The sequence below is a fragment of the Hirundo rustica genome, chromosome 1 (genome assembly GCF_015227805.2).
Source record: "Hirundo rustica isolate bHirRus1 chromosome 1, bHirRus1.pri.v3, whole genome shotgun sequence".
Taxonomy (NCBI): Eukaryota; Metazoa; Chordata; class Aves; order Passeriformes; family Hirundinidae; genus Hirundo; species Hirundo rustica.
In genome coordinates, this window is record NC_053450.1 from 141,548,683 (window position 1) to 141,562,057 (window position 13,375).

Here is a 13,375-nt window from a genome sequence, read left to right on the forward strand (position 1 = left end):
TAATCTCATGCTGAATGTTGAGAAATTGCAGCTTGACTTCCAAGCTCATTTGCGACTTTAAATCTAAGAAAGGGAAGTTTGGTTTGGTCCAAACACTCCTTCCCATGGAAAACAAGGGCAAGAGCGGAGCATCCCTGTTTGTGATGGGCTGTGAGGGATGCTCTTGCACGTGGTCTTGCATCAGAAGGGCACGTCCCCAGGGAATATCCCAAATTATAAATGACCTAAGCTGAAATGCATAAACCAGGAGCAAGCTGCGCTTCCAATGCACTTTGCATGGGAGTATCACAAGGCCCTTTAAAATAAAATGTTGCAGAAGAGAGCATCAAAATGCTATAAACAACCCAAAGCAATGGCAAACAGATGTTTAGCTGAGCCCTCCGAGGAGCCCTCACCGATCACCTTGGGACCCTGAGCTGGGTGGGAGGACACTTGCAGGCACCCTCTGCCTCTGGGACGGGGACCACATCGTGGAGACATTTGAAAGGCCCTGAGCAATGGGCATGGGGGATGCACAAGCGTGAGCATTGCTGAGTCCGATCCAGAAGATCCCTTTTTCCCAGCTGCCGTGGGAGCGTTAATGGAGGCCTGCCTGGAGCAGCAGGGCTTTCCCCCCATTAACATCTTATTACGATGAAAGGCGCAGTTTATACCTCCCAGAGTTATTGCTTCCAGCTGTCTGTAAACTCAGGTGAAGCCGTGCATCTGGTTCAGGTTTTCAGGCTTTCCACTGCAGCGGGGAGCACGGCATCACAGTCCGTGCGTGAGGCGAGCGGGGCCGAGCCGGGCCGGGCCTCGGGGCGCTCGCCGCCTGTGGAGCTGGGCCTCGGGCGGCTCCTCTGCCCCGGGCCGCCGGGCACAGCCGCGCCCCGGCACGGGACGAGCCCGGGGCTTGCTCCCCATTGCCCTGGGACCGCTGCGAGCACCACAGGGCTGCCCCGGAGCAGAGGGGCCTTAGAGCAGGTGGCACCGGGAAGCCCACGGAGAGCCCCCTGATCCATAACCGGCTGCTCTTCGGCTCGGGCTCCCAGCACGGCTCTGTCAGGTGATGAATTTGAAATAAGATTTGCAAGATCGGAGTCAGAAATCAATAAACTCCATCGGCTAGGGTCTAGCAGCTGTCTGAAACAACAGGTTACAGCAGCTGATAAATACTTTAAGGTGGGGGAAATGAATTAAAAACAAGACCAAAATACGATCATAAATCATGCTCTCCAGCTGCTAACACTGTACTGGGAACAAAACCCAAGAAATAACCACGGTCAGGTATATCCCTTAAAACACAGGTAGCACAACCTCTCCAAGGATGGATACCTTTGTAGGGAGGGCAGGTTATGCTACAAGTGACCAAATAGCTCCTTGTTTAAGTTTTAGCTGCCAGGGTTTTATGATTCAGAAAGCTGAATAATCAGTTCCTATATTCTTTCTGAAAATCCATTTCAGAATATCCTCGTCCATCCCTCCGCAATAACCTTTCACTTATACTTACACCAGTTGTGTAAATAAAGGATTCAGTGAAATACTATAGCTCCTCATGACTCTCTGCCTCAGCAGGGATTTTTTGGAAGCAGAGAAAATGTTTGGGCTCACCTCACCAGCATGCATCTTGCAGGTGGGACATGCATTAGGAGATGCTCTTGTCTGAGAAGCACTGGGAAACCCTCCATGGCCTGTAGCATACCAGCGGAGGCTTTCCCCTCCATCATTTTCCTTTACAGCCACAGCTGTAAAAAATGAGTGTTAAGCTAACACACATTAAATATAGACAAGAAAGACAGAATACCAATGTGTCTGAGAGGCAGGGGTGACCAACGAGGCAAGCTTTGGGATATCAGAGCAACCTTCATCCTCCAGGACCAGAGTGGGAATTTCCCAACTTCTCCAGCATGGGCTGGGACAAAGCACTGGGACCTGGCACTGCCAGGACAGGCTGGGGGAGATGCCAGGAGCTTCACTCCCCCTGGAAGTGTTGTCTCCAGGTCTGCGAGGGGGAGACCCAGCAGTCTGTGAGAAGAATTGATTGGTCATTAATTTGTTACAGCAGCCAGATTCCTGTGTGGCTGCGTTTTCTCCTGTGTGGCACAGGTCACACACAGGGGGAAACTCTGCAGTCACCTGTGGAGAGCAAATGTGGAGCTGCAGGCTCACGTGCTGGCTTCCCACTGGAATCACAGGGAGAGCCGGGGCAGATGGGCAAATGTAGCCTTTGTGGGCAATGGATGAAACACAAAATATTGGCAAGGACACTTGTTTCCAACCGTGCTCAACAGCTTTAGCAATCTGCTAAGGACTGGAAAGATCATCTCAGGAAAGGAGGCTCTGACATGGCCACCATTCCTGCAGAGGTTTCTGGCTCATTACCATCTTTGTGCCTTATGTTAAATAAAACACTTAAAATTATGTTGTTGGTATTTAAACACTTGTAACAATTAATCATCAGGAAACACCCAATAGGCCTCTGATGAAGAGTCAAAGAGATCACATATGAAACTACATTTTTGCAGCACATCACTCACTGCCTTCTGTACTGTTGCAAGTAGCTCCGCTGAAAAATAAAACCACCTAGAGAAATAAATTTGTTCCGTTAAGGCTGACCAGAATAAAAGGGGCTTTTTCCTTCTGGCCTTGCACAGACATTTTACAAACAGTTGTTTTCCAAAAGAGTGTATCGATCTTCAGCGCTCCTGGCACTGCATGTCAGGGACCTGCCCGTCCTCTGGTGATGGAGAGGATCACAGAATGTGATTGCTGCTCTGCACCAGAATTGCCCAATTCCCCAGAAAGATGTGCGCTGCCATTCAGAGACCCAGAGCAGCCCCAGTTCCAGCAGCACATTAATTCCAGCCAACAGAGCTGTGGGATCTGGGGGAGCCACCTGCAAAAGCCCACACAAAAGTGTTCCCCAGAAACCTTCCAGCCTCATAAACCTCTCACAGGCCCCCGAAGGCCATAAATTCTGCAGGGGCTCTCACAACTGTTTCAAAACATTTAATGTTTTCCTTCTGCTCTGTGGTTTCACTGCCTGCAGTGGAGATCTCTGTACCCGCCTGATACTGAGCCTGGAAGAGTTTTGCTCCATCTGCCAAAAACTGCTGTGGAATGGAGATAAATTGTCTTAGCTGATGCCTGTCTAGATAAGACATTGAAGCCACTTCCTTACAATATGATTTATTTTAAATTAGACAGGGGAAAAAGCAATTGAGGTAAGTATTTAAATCAGATTTTCAGTTTCTAATGCCAGGCTTTAAGATATTGGAAGAACAGTTTAATGGCATCAGCTGAAGAACTTGAGTGTGGGACAAGCATATTTCTCTCCATAAACATAAAAATGCTGTTTAAAAACCAGCACCCCAAACAAGAAGAAGAGACTTGTAAGAAAAATGCCTCGTCCTGTCACCTCAGCAGAAGTAAACACTGAATGAATTTCTGAAAACAAAACTGATCAAAAATGCAAAGTTCTCTTGTACAGGAAAGAAAGAGTAGGAATGTGAACAAACCCAGCTGGGCCACAAAAAAGAAACCTGAGAAACAGGAATGGCAATGCAAAGCTGAAAGTGCCTGAAAAACCACCTGAATAAGGTTTTGATGCACAGAAGCTAGGAATGACCTGCTTGTTTCTGCTGCCAAACATCTGTCAAATGAAGAACATTGATATGAGAGCCAGAGCTGCATCATACAGAGGGAAACTCAAGCAATCTCAACAATTATGGCTGGTTTAGTCCATTCTCAATATTGAACTGTGATTTGGAAGGATTTACGAAGTCAAAAGTAAAAGAAAGACATGGAGCTTGGTATGTACACCCCAAAGTTGTCAGCCCTCAACCTCATGTCCCACCATTCCTCAGTAAGACGAGTGACCTTTTGCGAGTGGGCTGCACTGGGTGTCCATAACCTGCACCTCGGGGAAGAGCTGCCATCCAGGAACCAGGTACTTAACCAGGCACTGCGGTCATGGGCAGAAACAGGCCGTGAGGAGGACAGCCTTGGGCTGTGCTGAGAGAGGAGCCGTCAGGAAAAACAAGGTACCACCATTTTTGAAGGACCAGCATTTCAACTTATTTTATTTAATACCTTTTATTCCTGAGGTAGGAGAATTCTAATGAAATCTGTGGATCTGACAGAAGTTTATTCATTTAATAAGGGTGATTGGAATAATATGCATGAGACCTAGATAACTTTGTGGGTTCAAATATTAGAAACAGATTAAACTTGACTGCACCAACTGTTCATCACACAGCTGGAGACTCCTAAGTGGAACTGTAGCTTTCACATGGGGACTCGGTTTGACATCAAAAGGGGAGAGATCTAGCTTACAAGAGGATTACAAGCTACCAGAGCAGCGAGACAGTACCTGAGAAGTTTATTGCTATTGCTCTGAGCTTCATGCACAACCACTCACTTCTTCTACAAGGGGCTGGAAGAGCCTCATAGTTCCCTGCTGCCTGCAGCTCCTGTGGGAGCTGCCATAGCCCTCCCAGCAGGGCAGAGCTCCCAGGGATGCTTGCAGGGGCAGCCGGTCTCTCCTTGAGTGCCAGCTCAGGGCACTCACACCTAACATGGGGAACAAGAGACGAAAATATAAAATCATGTGAACCCTTGTACTGTCTCCAAAACTTGGCCAAGACTGTAAGCCATCCATGCAGTTGGGCAGTGAAAGAGATGCTCTGCCCTTCCTAGCTTGCCACTGTCTCCAAAATCCTTTCCCCTCTGCTGCAGGTGGCCCAGGGCTCAGTGGAGAAGGAGAGATCTGTGTGCTCCTCGCTCCTGCTCCTTAACCATAGTGCTTGAGGGTTGAAATATCATAATGCACCGAGCTGAACTTCACATCCATTATTTTAACATGAAGCCTGTACCAGATTTCACTAGTAAAGCATTTCATGTGGGACAAAAATATTCTGTTTCCAGCAGTGAGTCATGTTTTCCTTCTTTGGGCACTGATGGAGCTGTGATGGGAAGCGCTGAAATAAGAGCGAGAGCCTCGGTGTGCTTGTACCTCTCCCCTTCCCTGGAAACACATCTCCCCAAAGGAAAAGGGAGTCCACTGTATGTCCATGGGTGCACTTCAGTTAACTGTGATGCTCACCACTTGGTAAAAAAATATATAGGTTTTTGTTAATTTCTAATACTTTTTGAAAGTTTCTTATACAATGAATGACTAAAAGGGATTTTGCTGGAAAGGACTTTGCTATGCAGAGAAGAGGAGGGTATAGATAGAAGGACAACAAAAAATACCATTTACCACAGCACACCTGAGAATACCAAACTGCTATTACATTTTCATGGCTAGTTCTGAAAGTACATTACAGTCTTACTCTATTTGAAATCCCTGAAAACACCTCCAGACCTTAATGAATTTCCTTACACTGTCTATAAAACATCAATCAAAAACCAACTCTACAGATGAGAAACTGTGTGAGGGAGGAAAAAACTAAAGCAAACCATGTGGTCTTTGAGTTTCAAAGAAAGAAATCACTGTGTCCACCCATGGCTAGTCAGTTTTCACTTATTAATTTCTATTTGGCATTAGATGCTGCTCTTCTTTGCAGAGACTGAGATTTTTTACACAAATGACAATAAGGAAATTTTTCTGCTTTCTGCCTGAGCAGCCAACCCCCACTGCAGTCAGCCAGAGCCCAGGGAGCACAGTGAACCTGCACAGGGTCTTGGTGAGGGGATGATGCCATGTCTGAAAGAGAACACAAGAAGGGAGGAAAAACTCCTCACTGACTTTAACCCCAAATGGGGAACCCAATACATTTTCCTTTTAATTTCATTTTAAAATACTCTTTTCCTTTTAATCCCTTGCAGTTGTTTTAAAAATACATTTTAAAAATTGTATATATTTTTAGTTATCTTGCCTTTGCTCTTAATAAATATCCAGCACTGGAAATATTTTTAAATTTCTTCAAGTCCTCTCATGCTTTTATTGCTCTGGTTTGGTACTTCTGCAAAATGCAATTTGGTGGGTGAGTTCAGACCAGTCTATTCCAACTTATATTGTAATTGTATACAGCAATTAACATCTTCCTCCATAACTAACTAAATAAAACTATTCCTTGGATTTCCTCTGTCTCATTTTAGACTTCCGTCAGACTCACTCTTCGTCCCATAATTACTTATAATCAACCAGTGAGGACATTCACTGAAATCCAAGTAGGGTTCTTGTACTGAGATTTCTTGTCCTGTCATTTTGATTGCTGTAATCAGCACGAGGAGCAGGACTTCTATTGGTACACACACAATTTTCTCGTGAATTAATCAGAAGAGATAAGATACACTGCTCCCTAATTCACTTAATTCTCCCTTCTCATCATATCCTCCCATAAACTTGCCCAGTGCTGTGGCTGTTGGCCAGCAGGCAATACGTGCCAGAAGGGGCTGCTTGTCACATGTCACATCACGAGTGTCCGTCCTGGAGAGGCTAGCAGTTAGAATACTATTAGCTGCCACAGAAATTCCCAAAATACCTAATTTTAAGTGCTTGCAGGATGTGCTGGAATGGCCTCCCAGGCCCCCAGTGCAGGGCTCCCCTCCACAGGCACCTCTGGCTGGAGGCAGCACCAGTCTCTGCCCACGCTGCCACCCCGTGCCAGCTGAACAGTGGGATAAACCCAGCCCTGGGCAGCCACAGCAGCCTGCAGCCAGGGGAGGGCAGAGGCTGGGACAGGGCACCGTGAGGCACAGCACGGGCTGTGCCTGGCTTACCTGGGAGCTGGCAAGCCGAGGGGCACGGTGACCTCAGGCCCTCCTGAATGAATCTCGCTCTTGAGACACATCTGCCTGTGTGCCTGTGAAAATGGTTTCAATATATTTTATTAATGTTCCACCAGTTGAATTATGGAGCAGCTCAAAGTTCTCCCACCCAATTACAGTTCTGGCCATAAATGCAGCCAAGTCAAAGAAGGAAGGGCGCTGCATTTGCCACTCATATTTATTTCTCAGAAGCTTGGTGTTTAGAAATAAACTAATCACTTCCACTTGACAGCAAGGAAGGCACTATCGGCTGTGTTGCCTGAGTCTTCAGAAGCATTTGGATGCATTTAGAGGTTTATTAGAATAGTTTGCCTGCTCAGAGCAGGATGCTGGGCGACTGTGCTGAGCTGATACTCATGTATCATATCTAACAGTGATAGAACAGGCGCAGAAAACTTGAAAGGTGAAAAGGTGAATGATGAGAGGCTTGGGGCTTCATTATAATGCCTTTTCTTTCACTGAAAACTCCTGTTGCCAAACTGAAGGTTCAATCGATTTGCAGACTTAGCAGTGATTAAAGTTCCACCATCTATTCTCCATGGAAAAGTACTACTACGGCATTACAGCAAAGAAAGGAACGCTGCAAAGAGATGCTGCACAGAGAACTGAACAGTGGTTTCAAGTTGACTTCATACCTGCACCTCTCCCTTGCCTCAGGGAGAACTTCTCAGTTCCCCTCAACACAAGAAGATCTAATGTTTTCTTTTGATTCAAAAGTTGTTCTCAATTATATTGCAGTTTCATGAGAGTAGCTGAACAGCAAGACCACGCTACCAGAATTTTATCTGAAAGCAGTTACTGGCACTCAGAGATCCTGCATGTGTTGGGGATTTCTGTTGTGTTTTTCTCAAAGCTTTGTTTCTCTCTGCTTACAGTTTACTTTCCTTTCCCTGTCTTAATTTTTTCAGCCTGGTGTTTTTCAAAATCACTGCCACATTTCAGGGACTCTGAAAAGATATTGAGTAACAAACTCCTAAATTTTCTGTCGAGTGAGAATGAATCCTAAAAAAACTTCATGAGCTGGAAAGCTTTAAAACAGAGAATGCTTCCCTATGCCTCGTATCAACCATATCTCCTAGAACAAAACCTTATGCAGTGCTGAGTTTACAATAATGTACTTCCCCTCTTAAATCTAACCTGTTGATTTATCATCTTCCTTTCCTTGGACACAACTGCAAAAGCGGAATTATTTTTCATAGCCGACAGTGGGAATGCAGAACCCAGGAGCCAGAGAGCCCCAGAGACCTGACAGTCTTCTTGAACTGTCTGAAAAACACCTGAAAAATGCAATTCATCTGAACACTGCAGAGAGAAGACAGAAAAAAGGATGAGCCTAATTGGTTCTGACTATTAAAGTCAGATCTCAAATTTTCTCTAGGGATGTGTACTAGAGCAACCATTATTAGTGTACCCAGATCCCTTTTAAATGGCCTAATTTGATCAAATGCTACAATAATTTAAGAATATGACACTGTTAGGAGATCTGCATATGATATTAGACAGTAAAAACCATCAAATGTTTGTCACTGACACCAAATGAATCATTTGGAAGATGATTGTATCAGCAGGAGCCAAAGGGAGCAGTCTGGCATAAAATGAAACTTCAGAATAGGGAGTTTGCTGAGCACTAACTCAAACCCAGATCCTATTTATTATGCACAAAATGAACACAAGACAAAAGCTCAAAAGATAAAGGGTTCCTACCATGAAGGTGTGGGAACAATTTATTAGCAAGTGACGGATGAAATGAGTTTGGTGTCAGCAAACCCCCGCATGCTGTGCGTAATGCTCAGTGTTTCCAAACTCGAACCCTTGGCTGCAATGAGGAGCTTTTGTTGAGCAGCATTTCCAGACTGGCCAAGCCTCACCCAGGGCTCCCATCACACCTGAGGGGAGCAGGAACAGAAACTGCAGCAGAATTTCCCTGCATCCTCTGCCTGCATGTGGAACTTTCAGATGGATCCTCTAATGCCTGCAAGTTTCTCATTTTTTTTCAGTCTCTCACCTTACATAAGCACTTCATTTATCAAAAAGGAAGGGGGAAAATCCATTCTGTGTTGAAATAGACTGCCACCTGCATTGCTTCCTAATGTAAGCAAATCCCAGTGGAAAGGTCTATCACCAGACTTTTTTGCTGGACCAGTAAATCACTCTCAGAAATATAATTTCAACCTTACAAGTGGTGTTAAGCAACAGGAGTGGAACATTTTTTTAAAAAGAGATTTCAACAATGCAACAATTAATCCAATTTCCTGGAAGAACTCACATGACCTCTGTGTATTTCAGGGTTCAGATCAGCCAGACACATACTAGCAATACAGTAACACTGTTACTGCATTTTAATAAAAATAATTAGAATATACTGTTCAGTGTGACACTAACACACAAGTTAGAAGCGTTCCAGAGACTTAATCCCTTTATAATTTTGTGTGTGAATGTGTGTGCATCCCTGTAAAAAGACAGTGGAAACGCTGCTCTTGAAAGACATGAGCCTATTAACCTGTGCAGACATTGCAGTTGTCTCCTGGAGTGCTGGTATCCCATCCATTTATCAGACCAGCTGTCCCACAAGGTAAAAATAAAATGCTGCTTTCAGTTTAACAGGCTGCAATCAACTTAAGAACCAGGGCTGTACTGGGCTTGGGAGTCTGAAAAGTGGATTAGGAAAGTTGCACATAAAACAGAATAAACCCCCTAAATTCTACCCTGGAAAACTTTGTCTCCAAATATTCATAGAAGAGAATAAAAGTAAGTGAGCTTCCAAACAGTCTATACCATTTCTCTATTTTATAGTTCACTGCAATTTCTTTTAATTACCTTGCAATTGAAATTGGTTGAATCCTAGAGCCAGTTCCCCTTAAAAATGTCTTGCAAACTTTGATTAGCTCCAGAGGAAAGAGAGCAGATGACTTTAAATGGCACAGAGGTGGATTTATTGGCAACTGTGTCGGGTTTGCACTTAGCAAGGAATTGGCAGATAGCGGAATATGGCTGGACAGGATTCAAATTCCAAGGACTTGGAGCTGAAAAAGGATTTATTTGAATAGCAAAGTATAGAGGCGTATTTGCTGCAGTCAAAGTTATTAAAAGCTTTTAACTAAAAAACATGAAGAAATTAAACTTCCAGTGAAAGGCAAGCAGCTGCATTGCTTCACAGGTATTGTCACTGGGATATTTATTGCTTTCCTCCCTCACTGTGTCACTTACTGCTCCTAGCATTAGGAAGGTATATTGATCTCCTTGATCAGGTGTATGTTCAAAAGCCAGATTAAACCTGAACCTGCACAAAATTACTCAGCACTCAGGAAAGAAAATGCTTTATTTTTTGTCTTAAATCAACTGTAGAAAAAGAGTAGTCCATTCACTGCATGTGGAAAGAGAGCCTGTAGTCCCAGAAAAAGCAGAGCCAAAGGAGCGTGAGCTGCATGAAATGGACAGACAAGAGGCTTGGCCAAGGTCTGAAGCAACAAAACCAGGAGCTTGTGCTGAGAGAAGTTCACACTACTGAAGGACTGCTAGCTGAAACTAGAACTTTACTTGGGGTTGTGGGGATATTTTTTTTTTTTTTTTTTTTGTTTTGTTTTGTTTTGTTCTGTTTCAAATGGCACATTTTCTCCAAAAAAGCAAAAAGAAAAAAAAGGGGAAAAAAATTGTTTGTGATAGTGCCTGAAGTGTCAGCTGACATTTTGAAGCTTTGCACTTGTGACCCTCACACTGGCAAAGGACCACTGGGAACTGCAACAGAAGTGGCTTCCAAAAGGCGAAAAACCACTGCTCTGCTCCTGGGCTGGTGCTAAGCCCTGCTTTGGGCACGAGGCTGGCCTCCAGCATCCCCTGCACAGGTTCCTGAACATCTGCAAAGGGAAGTGTTTCAAGCTCCTCCCAGGAGGAGAGGAGAGGAGAGGAGAGAGAGAGAGGAGAGGAGAGGAGAGGATAGGAGAGGAGAGGAGAGGAGAGGAAAGAGGAGAGGAGAGTCTAGTAGATGATATTCTCTTCGAGGATCTTCTCTTCGCTGCGCTCTTCCTCGGCTCTAGCTTCTTTCTAGGAGGGGAATCTCAGTCACAGTGTTTCTGAGGGGCTGCTTTATGCCATCATAATCTGTGTGGAGAAAACCCTTTTATGGAACTTCTCTGACTTCCATTATTCAATTCTAACCAAGGTACAGAACGTCCAGTCATTTTTACAATGACAACAAAAAATACCCAAATCCACATTCAGCAGCGTTTGCTTTTTCCCTTATATCAACACCTCACGTTTTTTAACCCACTACTTATAGTGTTGCAATATTCAGGAAAACCTTTGGCCATTTTCCAACTTTTTAAAAAAAGCAAACAGATTGCAGGCTTATGAATTCATTTTTATGGACTAAAGCTAAAAGATGCTTTCCTCAGGAAGCTGAATGACCACATTTCACATCTGGCAGCAGCTGCTCTCAGCAGCCAGCATGTGGCTCACCCAACTACCAGCGTGTAGCTGAGACACCAAAGGAAGAGGACATTGGCAAAGGAATCTATGCCATTTGGAAAAGCTCATGCCTAAGGAAGCTGAGGGTGCTCCAGACTGAGGTAGCTCACGTGGAAGCAGATTCTGGAATGATGTAACAAAGGGAGTGGAAGGGAGAAGTTTAAGGCTCCAGGACACTTCCACCAAAGGCCAGTCGTACTGAAGCTTGAACTTAACATGCAAAACATTGTGCCAACCTCCAGGATCACTACCCTCACACATTTCTTTCCCTTTCCTCCACTGAAATCTGCTCTAAGGCCCTAGAAAGTGCTTGAGTATCTTCATGGCTTGGACCAAAATCTGGACTGGCACAACAGCAGAAATATTTAGCAGAAAAATTCAAGCCAAAGAGAAGGCATGTGTATTTTTTTAATTCTAATTTCCCTTGGCCAATCTAAGCAACTCTAGATAAGAACAAACAGTTTGTACCCATCAGCAGAAGACCTGTAAACATCTATAAACATCACCTACAGTGGTGTAAGTGTGCAGAGTGAGCCTCATATGGAACATCTTACCCATGTATCTCTTTCCAATAGAATTTGCTTCTTCCTGATTTCATCTGGTATTCTAGATGAAGATGGGAGGTTTCTGCTAAGTAGCTTCAGAATGAAGTTTGTCAGCAGCAGAAATCATAATTTATCCCATCATTGCTAATGCTCACACAGAAAAGTCAATAAAATTAAAAAACAAAACAAAACAAAACAAAACAAAACAAAAAAAACCACAGTAGGGAGAAAGCTTCCTTTGTACTCGACAGCATCAGCAGTATCATATTTTACATCACCTCTGGTACTACTACATCCAAAAAATTGCCTAACAAAGCACAAGTAGAGAAGTATGTTATTGTCATTTTTCAAGATTTCTTGAAGGTTTGTCAGTAAGGTATTAGCAATACACCCAAGACTGGAAACCAAGTTAGTTTTACACTTAAATTTCTAGTTTCTATTTGGGAGCTGCAGAATGATAAGCCTCATGAAGTCATACACTGAACCCTAAACCTTGCATGTGTCCCCACATTGTGCATATATATATATATATTTGTATATATATATTTATATATCTGTAATGCCACCAAGACTCTTTTGATCCCGTGGAACGTGTCCACTTGTTCAGAATAAAGGAGACACATTTTTTACTGAAACTTGCTTGCAGACTCAGGTCTTCTTAAGTATTCATCACCAAGAAAAATCATGGCAACTTAATAAAAAGTGGAAAAAATCCTGCAATGTGACAGATCAGCTATAAAAGTGCACAGTGAAATGAGGACAACCTTTAAGCCAGAATTTTCTTCATCAGACCAGATATTTTCTGTGTCATACTCAGCACGCAGAGATTTTCATTTTTCAGAGTTCTATGGAATTTGACAAGTAACCTACTACAGTTAATAGCATTTTAATCTTTATGCATAACAATCACAAACCTACATTGCACAGGTTTGATAATAGTAACTGACAGCTGAATTTGAAGTATACATTCCGTTCCAAAATAGATGCATGTGTAGGTGGATGTGTTGTAGAAATACAATGTACAACACAGCTGAGCCTAGATAAGCTGGTGATCCTCGAACATCAGCATCATCTGCACAAAGTTAGGGCAGAAATCCGCTCCTTTAAATACCTGTTCATCCTTCTTATGACACTTTCTTTAAAGAGCTCAGTGAATAGATAAAATAAGTATCTAATGAGGTATGACAGAAACTCTGATTGAGCTAAAATACAGCAAGCTGAATTCTAATAAATAAATGAAGCACAACATTTACTGCCAGCAACTATGTCAAGTTAGACGTAGGAAACTGTAGCTCTGCAGCTGGAGAAGGGCAATACCCTGCAAGCCAGAAAAGTGATGGAACTCCTCCAGCTTTGATTATTTATGGTGTGATGATGAAGGAACAACTTTCCATGTGAGGAACAGCTTTAAAGTTGAACAGTGAAGCTGAAAGAGAGACTTAATGAAAAATCAGAGGGGAACAAAACTACAGCTACAAAAAACAATAACATCAGTTTAACAATTTAAAAACATAATTGTGTGCAAAACCAGATGTTAGCTTGTCCAGCTTCAAGGTAAACAGCAAACTATATTTATAACAACCCTTCTGCTGGATGGCAAACACACACTACTA